Here is a 13,216-nt window from a genome sequence, read left to right on the forward strand (position 1 = left end):
TTTTCTTTTTGCTTTTCTTTAGGAATTCTCTGCAACTGTATTTGTAACCCTTCTATTTAGTGTTATATTGGGGAGAACAATTTTAATTTCCAAAAGCTCTTTCTTGTTTTTATTAGCTCTTTTTTATTGACATTTCATTCTGGATTTTTAGATATAATATCTTTTCAACTTTATATGAAAATTCCACTTAAACATTTTGCTATGTTTTGTTTCTATACTGTTCTTCAAATCTCTTCTCTTTTCTCTTAGGGTTATGTTTTAATTTATTTAAACCCTTATTCTACAGGTTTTTCTCAAATCTTTGGTATTCTATGTACATCCCCTCATATTTAATAATAATGCCCCCATCCCAAATAAAAGTTTACATGACTCTGTGTACATTGGTGGGTTTGTTAATTTATAGGATTTATTTTAGAGTGGGAGGGTACAATGCTCACCGTGAAGTTGTCACTATATAAGGAACGTCTAAATGTCTGAACACAGAGGCCTTTACTCTAGGGATCTGTCACCTACATTAGCTACCTAACTCCTCTTTGATGATTTATTCACTTTGTTTAGGTAATAATACTTGCGCTTTTTAGCCTAGGAGAGAGCACTCTGCTGTTGCTGTTTTATTAGAAGGGACAGGTCAGTCTACTTATTCATACACGGACCTGTAAAATGTTCTCTAGTTTTCATTCCCAACCATTACATCTTCCTTTTCAAAATCTTATACGTCTTGGTGCAGAGGTTGTATAGAGTTAGACCAAATGGTTGAATACACTCTCAGCTGGAATCCTCTGTTCTGCTTCATCAGTCAACAGAGTTAAATAAACACATTTTTTTTTTTGCTTTCAAGCAGTTCAGAATCAAGAGGTAGTGATAAACAAACAGGTAATTATAACACAATGTGGAAAACAGTGATACATGTATACAAATGAAATTGCATGATCATAAAGACACATTGCCTAAACCCATTTGAAACTCAAACAGTGTAGATCTTTTGTGGTCAGGCAAAATCTCCTGAGGAGGGAGCACTGCATTACTCAAGGCCTCATATGTCACTGCTGAGCTGTAGGAGAACAGACTTGGTTTCCTAGTTATTAATAGCAGTGTCATCATATGAAAAGGGGATAATTAGACATTCTTCATAGGGTATTATATAAAGATGAAATGACACATTATATACAAAGCCATACAAAACTGCCTGAAACTAAAAAGATCTTGCATATAGAATGCCCTCAGTAAATGGTAGTTACTGATTTTCTTCAATTTTGTCATATGACTTTTATCACATTTTGTCTTCTCTAAAATAGGACAGCTTCTTATGTTTCATGCAAAGAAATGTGCCATCTGTCAGGCGAAGGGTTACATTATGATATAGATGTCATTGTCTGCTCATGTGTGTATTTAACAGTGCTAAGAAGGTATCTGTTTATCTTCTTGTCAGCTGAGGTATTTTATTGGTAGTTCCACAAATGATTAAACTTGAAAGTAAGTCTTCATTGTTACTTCAAACGTCTCCAAGGAAACAATTTTATGATGCAGAGCTGAAACAAAAGTCTTATCATGTACACACAAGAAGCCTGCGTGTAGTGAAATTAAATACAGTGGAGACTGTCAGAGCTCTCAGGATAGCACTGACATTGCCAAATTTAGGACAGTTTACTGTGACAGTTGCATCCACAATGGGCTACAATTTAGCAGATAAAATTTTTCTGCCAAAAAGTTCTAGCTGACTTTCAAGAAAAGTTGGATTACCCTTTGTATTAGTCTGTTCTCATGCTGCTATAAAGAACTGCTCAAGACTGGGAAATTTATAAAAGAAAGAGGTTTAATTGACTCACAGTTCTGCATTGCTGAGAAGGCATTAGGAAACTTATAATCATGATGGAAGGCAAAGGAGAAGCAGGCACCTTCTTCATAGAGCAGCAGGATGGAGTGACTACAAGTAATGGAAATGTCAGACACTAATAAAACCATCAAATCTCCTGAGACTCACTATCATAAGAACAGCATGGGAGAAACCACGCCCATGATCCAATTACCTTCACCTGGTCCAACCCTTGACACATAGGAATTAAAATTCGAGACGAGATTTTGGGTGGGGGCACAGCTAAACCATGTCATTCTGCCCCTGGCTCCTTCCAAATCTCACGTCTTCATATTTCAAAACCAATCGTGCCTTCCCAACAGTCCTCCAAAGTCTCAACTAATTCCAGCCTTAACCCAAAAGTTCAAGGCCAAAGTATCATCTGAGACAAGGCAAGTTCCTTTTGCCTACGAGCCTATATAATCAAAAGCAAGTTAGTTTACTTCCTACATACATTGGGGGTACAAGTATTGAGTAAATACACCTGTTCCAAATGGGAGAAATTGGCCAAAACAAAGGGGCCACAGGCCCTATGCAAATCCAAAATCCAATGGGGCAATCAAATCTCAAAGCTCCAAAATGATCTCCTTTGAATCCATGTCTCACATCCAGGTCACGGTAATGCAAGAGGTGGGCTCTCACAGCCTTGGGCAGTTCCACCCCTGTGGCTATGCAGGCCATAGCCCCCTCTTGTCTCTTTTCATGGGTTGGCATTGAGTGTCTGCAGCTTTTCCAGGTACATCGTGTAACCTGTCAGTGGATTTACAATTCTGGGTTCTGGAGGATGGTGTCCCTCTTCTTACAGCTCCTGGAAATCCACTTGTTAACATACATCCTCTGAAACCTAGGTGTAGGTTCCTAAACTTCAATTCTTGTTTTCTGTGCACTTACAGGACCAACAACACATGGAAGCTGCCAGAGCTTGAGGCTTGCATTGTCTGAAGCAATAGCCTGAGCTGTACCTTGGCCCGTTTTAGCCATGTCTGGAGCAGCTGGACACAGAGAACCAAGGGACAAGTCCCAAGTCCTGAGGCTACACACAGCATGGGGTCCTGGACCCAGCACAGGAAACCATTTTCCCTCCTAGGCCTCTGGATTTGTGAAGGGAAGGGCTGCCAGGAAGGTCTCTGACATGCTCTGGAGACATTTTCCCCATTGTCTTCGTGATTAACATTTGGCTCCTCGTTACTCGTGCAAATTTCTGCGGTGGGCTTCAATTTCTCCCCAGAAAATGTTTTTTTCTCTCTATTGCATTGTCAGGCTGCAAATTTTCTAAACTTTTATGCTCTGTTTCCTCTTGAATGCTTTACCGCTTAGAAATTTCTTCTGCCGATACCTAAATCATCTCTCTCAAATTCAAAGTTCCACAGATTTCTAGGGCAGGGGCAAAATGCCCCATCTCTTTGCTAAAGCATAGCCAGAGTCAGCTTCGCTCCAATTCCCAAGAAGTTCCTCATCTCCATCTGAGACCACGTCAGCCTGGACTTCATTGTTTATATCACTATCAGCATTTTGATCAAAGCCATTTAACAATTGTCTAGGAAGTTCCAAACTTTCCCACATTTTCCTGTCTTCTTCTGAGTCCTCCAAACTGTTCCAACCTCTGCCCATTACCCAGTTCCAAAGTTGCTTCCACATTTTCGGATATCCCTATAGCAGTTTCCCATGACCTTGGTACCAATTTACTCTATTAGTCAGTTCTTAGGTTGCTGTAAAGAATCGCCTGAGATTGGGTAAAGAGACTGGGAATGAGGTTTAATTGACTCACAGTTCTGCATAGCTTTGAAGGTGTCAGGGAACTTATAATCATGGTGGAAGGCAAAGGAGAAGGAGACACCTTCTTCACAGGGCTGCAGGATGGAGTGCAAGGCAGGGAAATGTCAAATGCTTACAAAACCACCAGATCTCCTGAGACTCACTCACTATCACGAGAACAGCATGGGGGAAACCGTCTCCATGATCCAATCTCCTCTACCTGGTCCTGCCCTTGACATGTGGGAATTACAATTCAAGATGAGATTTTTGGTAGAGACACAGCCAAATCATACCACCCTTTAAGGTTCATATCTCAATTATGGGGGAGAAGTAAGTTTAATCTGATTTCTTCAATCTGCTTCAGAAGTACACAATGATGGTGGAGGTACAAAGTGATGGGCATGGATCAGGATGTGCAACATGTGTGTGATTACATGTGAAACTGCCAATTGCATGCTTCATTCAGAAAAGTCTTAAGTCTTCAACAATAAACTCAATGTATTCCTGAGGAGGAAAATAATGTGAGAGTCTTCATTAAGAGAAATGAACAAAGCTATAGTTGACTTGTTTAATGATGGATGAATCAGTTAGCAATAGCTATGTAACAAACCATTCAAAACTGCATGGCTTAAACAGGTATTTACTTATAACTTTGTAGGTATTTATGGGCAAGTCTGATAAGAACCAGTCTTAGTTGGTCTTGGCTTGGCTTGCTTATGACTCTTGGGTCAGCTGACAGGTCAGGTTTGAACAAACTGATTTAGGATGACCTCAGCTGAGTCATTTAGGATGACCTCACTTTTGTTGCATATGTTCTCCCATCTTTTAGATTAGTCTCAATTTATTTTCATTCTGGGGGAGGATGCAAAGAGAAAGATAAAGGGTGTTAAGAAGAATGTAATGCTTCTTAAAAGCTAGGCTCAGAACCACATTTACCGTTACTTCTGACAAATTCTTTTTTTTTGAGATGGAGTGTCGCTCTGTCACCCAGGCTGGAGTGCAGTGGCCGGATCTCAGCTCACTGCAAGCTCCGCCTCCCGGGTTTACGCCCTTTATTGGCTAGTGAAATTCACACAGCAAGCCTAGATTCAAAAGAGCATGTAAAAAATCTCCAACTCTTGAAGTGAGGAGCTACAAAATCACATTTCAAATGGTGCAGAAATTGACAGAAATAATTAATTGGCAGGTTGGCATGGTTCAATTCAGTCAACCAAAATGAGGTCTTAGCAACCAGGAAATACTTGCTGCTTTAATATAATTCTTTATGCTCCAACTATTTCATTTGCCAAGTAGCTTGATGTGTGGTATGAAACACACCATTTTTATTTTAACTTAGTTTTGTTTGTTTGTTTGTTTTTCATTTGTAAAGCAAGTAGACTAGGTAGATCCTATTTTATGTTTTCAAATAAAATCCTTCTCATCCCAAAGAGATTCTTCCCTAACACTTTGGAAGTTAAGGTGGGAGTGGTGCCTTCTTTTTCCTTTCTTCTCAAAAAATCATTGACTTAAACAACTATAATGTCCATCTTCCTTCCTTCCTTCCTTCCTTCCTTCCTTCCTTCCTTCCTTCCTTTCTTTTTTTCTCTCTCTCTCTTTTACTTTTTTTTCCCCCTCCTTCCCTCCCTCCCTTCCTTCCTTCCTTCTTTCCTTCCTTCCTTCCTTTTTTTTTTTTTTTTTTTTTTGTTTGACAGTTTCACTCTTGTTCCCCAGGCTGGAGTGCACTGGTACAACCTCGGCACACTGCAACCTCCACCTCCTGGGTTGAAGCGATTCTCCTGCCTCAGTCTCTCAAGTACCTGGGATTACAGGTGCCCACAATCATGCCTGGCTAATTTTTTGTTTGTTTGTTTGTATTTTTATTTTGTATTTTTAGTAGAGACACAGTTGCACCATGTTAGCCAGGCTGACTCGAACTCCTAACCTCAGGTGATCCCCCTGCCTCAGACTCCCAAAGTGTTGGGATTACAGGCATGAGCCACTGTGCCTGGCCTCCATCTCCTTTCAAAGTCCTTATCTTTTTGGATCAAAATGGTTGAAAATTTAAGAAAAGTAATTTATGCCTTTATACCATTGGTTATACCTGGATAATTTTTCAAGTCGTTTTCCTTGTTACTTGTGCTTCTTTGGCCAATTAAATTCAATGAGAATGTTGTGTTTTAAAATATCCAACATTCTACAGGAACCAGTGAATTCCATCTTACTGGCTTTTATTCCTTTTCTACTTATTAAATAAAGGAATTCTCTAAAGATTAGTCCTCTTTTATTTAAGAATTCATCAATTAACACATGAAATGTTTATATATTAATCTAGAATTGTTCCTCAAATTTTATTTCCTCCTCTTCAACTGAGTATCAAATTATTTGGATGATAATTTCTTGAAATTTTTCAAATTCAATTTATATTAGAACCCTTTGCTTCCTTCCAAGATGAATTAAAATAAATTGCAATTCTTTACCTCCTGCTTTAACTCCTGCCTAAAACAGCTAATAAATAAACACAATATGTGGAAAGTTATGTTTTTAACATACTGGAAATTAATCAACAAAGCTCAGTGAAGTGATCCCTGACCTGAAAATGAAAGAGGTAATATCACTACAGATTCTATTAATAATCATAAAATAACCAAAAAATGAACAACATTATGCCAGTAAATTAGACAACTTAGATGAAATGGACAAATACCTCGAAAGACACAAACAACAGGAGTTCACTCAAGTAGAAATAGACAACCATAATGGCCTAAGTTTTATCAGTATATGACTTGATAATCTCTTACCTCCTCATCTGAGTTTGATGCCACCTTTATAACAGTCTGAAGCCTTTCAAAATTTGAGTTAATTTTTAAGATTTATACCTCCTTTTCTTCAAAATTGTTTACTCTTCATTAATCTTTTTGTAATATTCCTAACATTTTCATCTTTCTTTTCATTTCCTACTGTCCTTTTTGTCTTAAAATTGTATTGCAGTGATACTTTGTCTCTGTACTTTTTTTTAAAAAGACCTAACAGGTAGCATAGTACTTAGTACCCAGTGGAAATTTGCTGAATGAATAATGTGGTGGGGTCAAATGCATGAACTTTGAAAATGAAGCTTCCAAAACTGGAAGCTTGGCCTTGAAAATCTATCTTTTCAAAATCTTCCTGATATTTCTGCATCATAGTTTGCTCATCTTAAAAGTTAAAATAATTTTATCTTCCTCATACAGTTGTGATGACTGATATAAATTAATATATTTTAATCACTTAAAGCAGTTACTAGTACACAGCAAACTCTCGAAAAACATTTATTACTAAAGCCATGCATCACTTAACGATGGGGATATTCTCTGAGAAATGCATTCCTAGGTGATTTCCTTATTGTACAAACATCATACAGTGTGCCTTTACAAACCTAGATGGTATAGCCTACAACACACCTAGGTTATATGTTATATACCCTATTATCACTCCTAGGTTAAAACCCTGTGCAGTATCCTACTGTACTGAATACTCTCGGCAATTTTAACAAAATAGTATTTGTGTATAGAAATATATCTGAACATAGAAAAGATAATGTAAAAACATAGTATGGAAGAAAACAAGTGATTATACTTGTGTAGGACACTTACCATGAGTGGAACTTGCAGGATGGGAAGTTGCTCTGGCTGAGTCATGAGTAAATGGAGAGTGACTGTGAAGGCCTGGGCCATTACTGTCTACTACTTTAGACTTTATAAACACTGTATAATTGAGCCACACAAATGTTCAAAAATTGTTTCTTCAATAAGAAATTAATATTAACCTTAAACTTTCCTACTTTATAAACTTTATTTTCTAAGTTTATTGACTCTTATAACACTTAGTTTAAAACACAAACACATTGTACAACTGTTAAATATATTTTCTTTTTTATATCCTTATTATAAACTTTCATTTCTACTTTCTTTTGGCTTTGTAAACTTTTTTGCTAAAAACTTAAGACACAAACACACACATTAGCCTAAGCTTACAGAATGTCGGGATCCTCCATATAACTGTCTTCCACCTCCATATGTTGTCCCACTGGAATGTCTTTAAGGACAGTAACATACATTGAGCTGTCATCTCGTATGGTAATAATGCCTTCTTCTGGGATACTTGCTGTGGGACCTGCCTGTGGCTGTTTTACAGCTAACATATTTTTAATAAGTGGAAGAAGTGTACTTCAGAATAATGATAAAAATTATATAATAGCAAATACATAAACCTGTAACATAGTTGTTTATTATCAAGTATTATGTATTGTACATACTTGTATGTGTTTACATTTATGCCTTTGGCAGTGTAGTAGGTTTGTTTACATCAGCATCCTCATAAACATGAGAGTAATGTGTTGCACTAGGACCTTACAACGGCTACAGTGTCAGCAGGTCATAGGAATTTTGCAGCTCCATTATAATCTTATGGAACCATCATCATACATGTGGTCTGTCATTGACTGAAAGTCACTATGCAGGGCATTATTGTATTGTGAATGAATGCATGAATCATTGTGCTAAGAAACAATAAAAGGCTTTTAAATATGGATATGCCAAAGTTTTACCAGTGCTTTAAAGAATACATTTGAGAGCTTGAAGGATAGATCAAGGGAGATTTGACCTAGTGTCAGGGAAGTCCATATGGAGGTATCCATAATCCATCCCAGAGAGGCTATGCATCTGAGTTAAGGCAGTAGTAATTGTTAGTCTTTAGGAAAATTCAAATTAAATTCACAATGAAGTACTACCACACATCTAACAGAATGATTATTAAAAAAAAAAAAAGAGAGAGAGAGAAAGAGAGAGATAAATTTTCAGTTTTTGTAAGTTCTCGCAACTACACATAGTTGCTGATGGAAATGCAAAATGGTAAAGCCACTTTGGAACACAGGTTTCTAGTTTATTTTAAAATCACACACACACTCACCATATAACTGAACAATTCCACTTCTAGATATTTACCTCAGAGAACTGAAAACTTATGTTCACACTAAAACCCATTTGCAAATGTTTAGAGCAGCTTTACTCATAATTGTCAAAACCTGGAAACAATTTAAATGTCCTTCAACCAATGAATGGCTAATCAAACTGGTACATAGATGAAATGGAATACTAATTAGCTATAAGAAGTAAACTATTGACACACAGAACAACATGCATGAATTGCAAATGCATTTTGCTAAGTGAAGGAAGCCAGTTCCAAAAGGCTACATACATTGTATGATTTCATGTACAGGAAATTCTGGAAAAGAAGATGTTATAGGGACAGAAAACAAATCAGTGGTTGGCAATTGCCAGAGGGTAGTGGTGGCAGGAGGAGTTGACTATAAAAGGATAGGAGGAAGTTTGGAGGGATGATGAAAACCTTCTAAATCTTGGCTATATTAGGCTTCATAAAACTGAACATGTTTGCCAAAATTCACAAAGCTATACACTTTTCAAAAATCAAGGGATTATACTGCTTCTTTGAAGCAAGAGCCTGTAAAATTTCCCAGTTAAAATTTATGGTTTCACCCAGTTTTTTTTCAAAATTTCTTTTTATTTAATCAGTGGATCTTATTTAACACTATTTTTGCTATTTAAATTAACATCTGGACGTTTGATATAAAAATATTTGAACCTGAATGAAGCAGAGAGTTCTAAAAACCAGTATGGATTTTTTACGAAGAGTTCGAATAATATAGTTTGTTCACAATAAAAACTTAAAATTAAACTTGGCATGAGCTCACTGTGTTCTAAGTAAAATTAATAAAAAGATGCCTATCTGTTTAATTACAAAGACAAAGAAAATAAATTATAATGAGTACTAGGAAGTGGGAAATAAAACTAGTGCTGCTTTGTGAAAATAAAATAATTTTAGAAGTGGAGAAAAATTATCTACAAAGTGTAGATGAAAATAAAGGTTGTGCTTCAATGATTGTATGTAAAATGGGATAGGTAAAGATAAATTTCTTATGGGGAAAACTTTGAAAAATTAAAAAGTAAGAAAACATAAGGTTTGGAGCATTTTAAGTGTAAAAGATGGAAGTTTGGAGAAATTTGGGGCTCGTTTGTACATTTGCAAGTTAAAGGCATTAGAGTTGACTACATCGAAGAACAAGACAATGCATACACACAAGAGAAAAGAAGCATAAGAAAAGGATCTTGGGGAGAAATACGTGTGTGTGCGTGTGTGTGTGTGCATGTGTATGTGTGTAGGCATAGGTAAAGGAAAAATGTGACTAAAGAAGAAAAAGGACAGGGTAATGAAAATACATTCAACTAAATATTAAAAATAATTTGCTTATATTGAATTTTTCATTTAATCATTTTAAACACATAGGGAGAATCAGGTGACAGAGGGTTAATGACTAGTAAATAGTAGAGGTAGAAAGGGAAGTTGTCTGTTACCCAAAATTTTATCCTTTCCTTTTACCACCATTTTCCCAAGATCAATGATGCATGGTTAGTGTTTTGTTACATTTGTTTATCAATGGATTCTTCATTTACAGTTGGAAAAAAAAAAGTCTACCTGCCATAATCTAAATAATAGTGGAGATTTTACTTTTTATTAGCAGTAGAAAATTAAATATATGTAATATTTTTAATTCTTAACCACAATTTCTTATTTTCTCCTCAAATACTCAAATATTTACCTGCCTCTTACTTCCAATTTACACAACAGCAATGACAAGCAACCCTCTTATCTTGTGTCACATGACTAATTAGAAATACAGGCAATTCTTAAACATCTGTGCTATTTAAAGAATATCATCTCCTCAACCTTCCACCTCCCTCTCCTATGAGTTAGTGGATTAAGATGAATGACAGTTTTGTTGGGGTGTAAAACAACTTTTCAAAGATTCAGATTCATGAATCATTCATGCATTCTCAATATTTTAAATACGTAAAAGAATGAGTAAGGAATACAAATAGCTTGGTGAGCTTGGCTCTGTATTTCAAGTTACAGAGCAAGAGATAAGGTATTCATTTTAGGTAAAATTTATCACTAAATAGTACGTCAGGTCTATTGAGGCAATTAAATATAAGAAACACCAGACTACAAATCCCACTGCCCACCCCCTACCTTTAGGGAAATTGAATAGAAAGAAAGATATTTTCTTTTAACGATCTTTCACTTTAACAAATGTTAATTCAATCTTTGAATAGGGAGAGCATACACACTTAGTGGTCTTTGATCCTCTCCTGATCATTAATTTTCATCAGAAAATAATCTCAACTGTAATCTAATGTAAACTTAAAATAACTTATTTGGCAGTAAATAAAAAAGTTTAAAAAATAATTTCATAAATTTTGCAATTGGCATACAACATGTAGGGCATATATTTATAAAGATATTTGAACATAAAATCCAATGCATATGAATACATAAAAGCAACAGATTCAGAACTGAAATATGCATAATTAAATGCATATAGTTATTTCTGTAACATTTTTTTATTCCTTACAGAAGCAATTATAAGGTGGCCATAAGTAGCATATCAGGTGATTAGTTTTAAGGAAATCAAGAAGCTCTTAAATACAAAATTTTGTCCAATCATTTGAAAGTAAAAAGCAGTGAAAGCAGGAGTGAGAATGTAGATTAGAATGTTGGGAAATCAAAGTGCTCTGCTGGGATTTCTTTACAACAACTCATTATAAAGTGACTGCAAAAATAAGGACATTGTAAAACTGCTGTTGATAAAAAACAGAGAAGCAAACACTGGGAAAATAGGAACATATTATATAGTATTAGGATCATGCCTTTTCAGAGGTTTCTGGGCACTTATATTTAACCATGTAATTAACTGTCTATAGTTTTAATTCCCTAAGTACAATTTTTGGTAACTCACAAGCTTCCTTGGAAGTAACTTAGTATTCACTTATAAAAAAGAAACATGAAATACTTGGTGTGTGGTTTTTCTTTTTTTAAGACAGAAGATATTTTGTAAATAATCTTGCACTTCAAGAACCTTTATTGAATGTTTAAATATGAAAAATAACCTTGATTCCCCTCCTATTTTTTTGGATTCTCTTTTTAATAAGTAATTAATTCTACCTTAATTGGAGTTAAATAACTATAAACTATAAAATAACTATTTTAGCAAAGAGTATAATAAATAACTTCAAATTTTTATAATTAAGCCAACTATTTATAACATATGAATACATTTATAAACAAAGAAATATTAACACAAAATTATATTATAAGGCATTGCAACTACATTTACATTGCTGCAATAAAACTGGAATGCTTTCTTTAGAATTCAAATATTAATATTTGGCAATAATGCCCTGGATAGCTATATATCCTTGCCAATAAGCAGAATTTGATAGGTGGTCCTCAGAAAGCAGATTCACAATAACTCAAACTATCTGGAAACATATCACAGGTATAAAACATATGATAAGGACATTTTCTACATTAAAATATTTTCTATTTAATAAAATAGAGTAAATACTTCTACTATAATAGCGCCTAGAATCTCAAACGCATAGATTAAGAAATACCCTTAGAGACAGACAGCTTGACCAGGAATTTGAAATGCAGTTAGATAGATTCTCCCAGGAAAGGAAGCAGGCTTAGGAGAAATGTAGCTGTTTAGGTACATTTATGTCCCAGAGACAGGCCTTTCAGACAGAAGCAACTTGAGCAGTGCTGCTGAAGAGGGAAGATAGACTATGGTAGCCTTGTATCTCTCTAACAAAGCAAGTGTGTTCAGATACAAGAAAATATCATCTTCTGATCACCTTTGCTTGCCCTCAACTCCAGTCCTCACATCTGCACTGTCAATGGGGAAGGCTGATGGACACGTTAAAGTTTATTGCTTCAATTGATCTTTATGTATCTTCCTATCTGTCATCAGCACACATATACTTTATTGTATATTTGTCTAAAATGTCTCACAAGCTACTTGCTTCCGTACTTAGTTTCATTTCTCTTCAATATGAACATTGAATAACATAGAATTTTGACAGTGTAATAATTTCATCCCACTACGCCCTCTTCTAAGGGTGTAAACATACACTATCTTTTTTTCTGCTTCTCTCTCTATTTCAAACTATTTAAATAAATGCAATTTGAGTATTTAATTTGGTGCTCAATTTGGTCCTATAATGTTACATGCTTGAAAGCAAGCATAGAATCCTGATAATTTAAGGAAACATAGAGTAAAGAAGTCTATTTTGTTTTGATTTGCATTTTGGAAATTTGTAATAAGTAGACTATATTTAAGATGATAATTTTTAAAAAACCTATATGGTGGAGGTAGGGATAACTTGAGTATCCCTGAGTCGAAAGGAATAATTGATGAAAGATGGTTTTCTGTAAGGGGTTTAAGGACCAGAATTTCTGTAGAGGCATTATATTTTGACAGCAGGAAGGACATTTCTGCTTTAGGAGAAAATGATGTAGGTAAAATCATGGCATTAATTGATCTGAAAGGGAGGATGGGAATTCAAGGGGAATTATTTATGTATTTATTTAACTGATAATTATTAAACATCTACGTTCAAGACACGGTGATAAGTGTTAGGTCTTCAGCAAGGCACAGTCTGTACGCTCACAGAGAAGACAAGCATTCATGGTGTAATTCAAGACAAAACCATTGAGGTCTGTAGAATGAGTAGGAGT

Source organism: Papio anubis, chromosome 5 (genome assembly GCF_008728515.1).
Source record: "Papio anubis isolate 15944 chromosome 5, Panubis1.0, whole genome shotgun sequence".
NCBI classification, from domain to species: domain Eukaryota; kingdom Metazoa; phylum Chordata; class Mammalia; order Primates; family Cercopithecidae; genus Papio; species Papio anubis.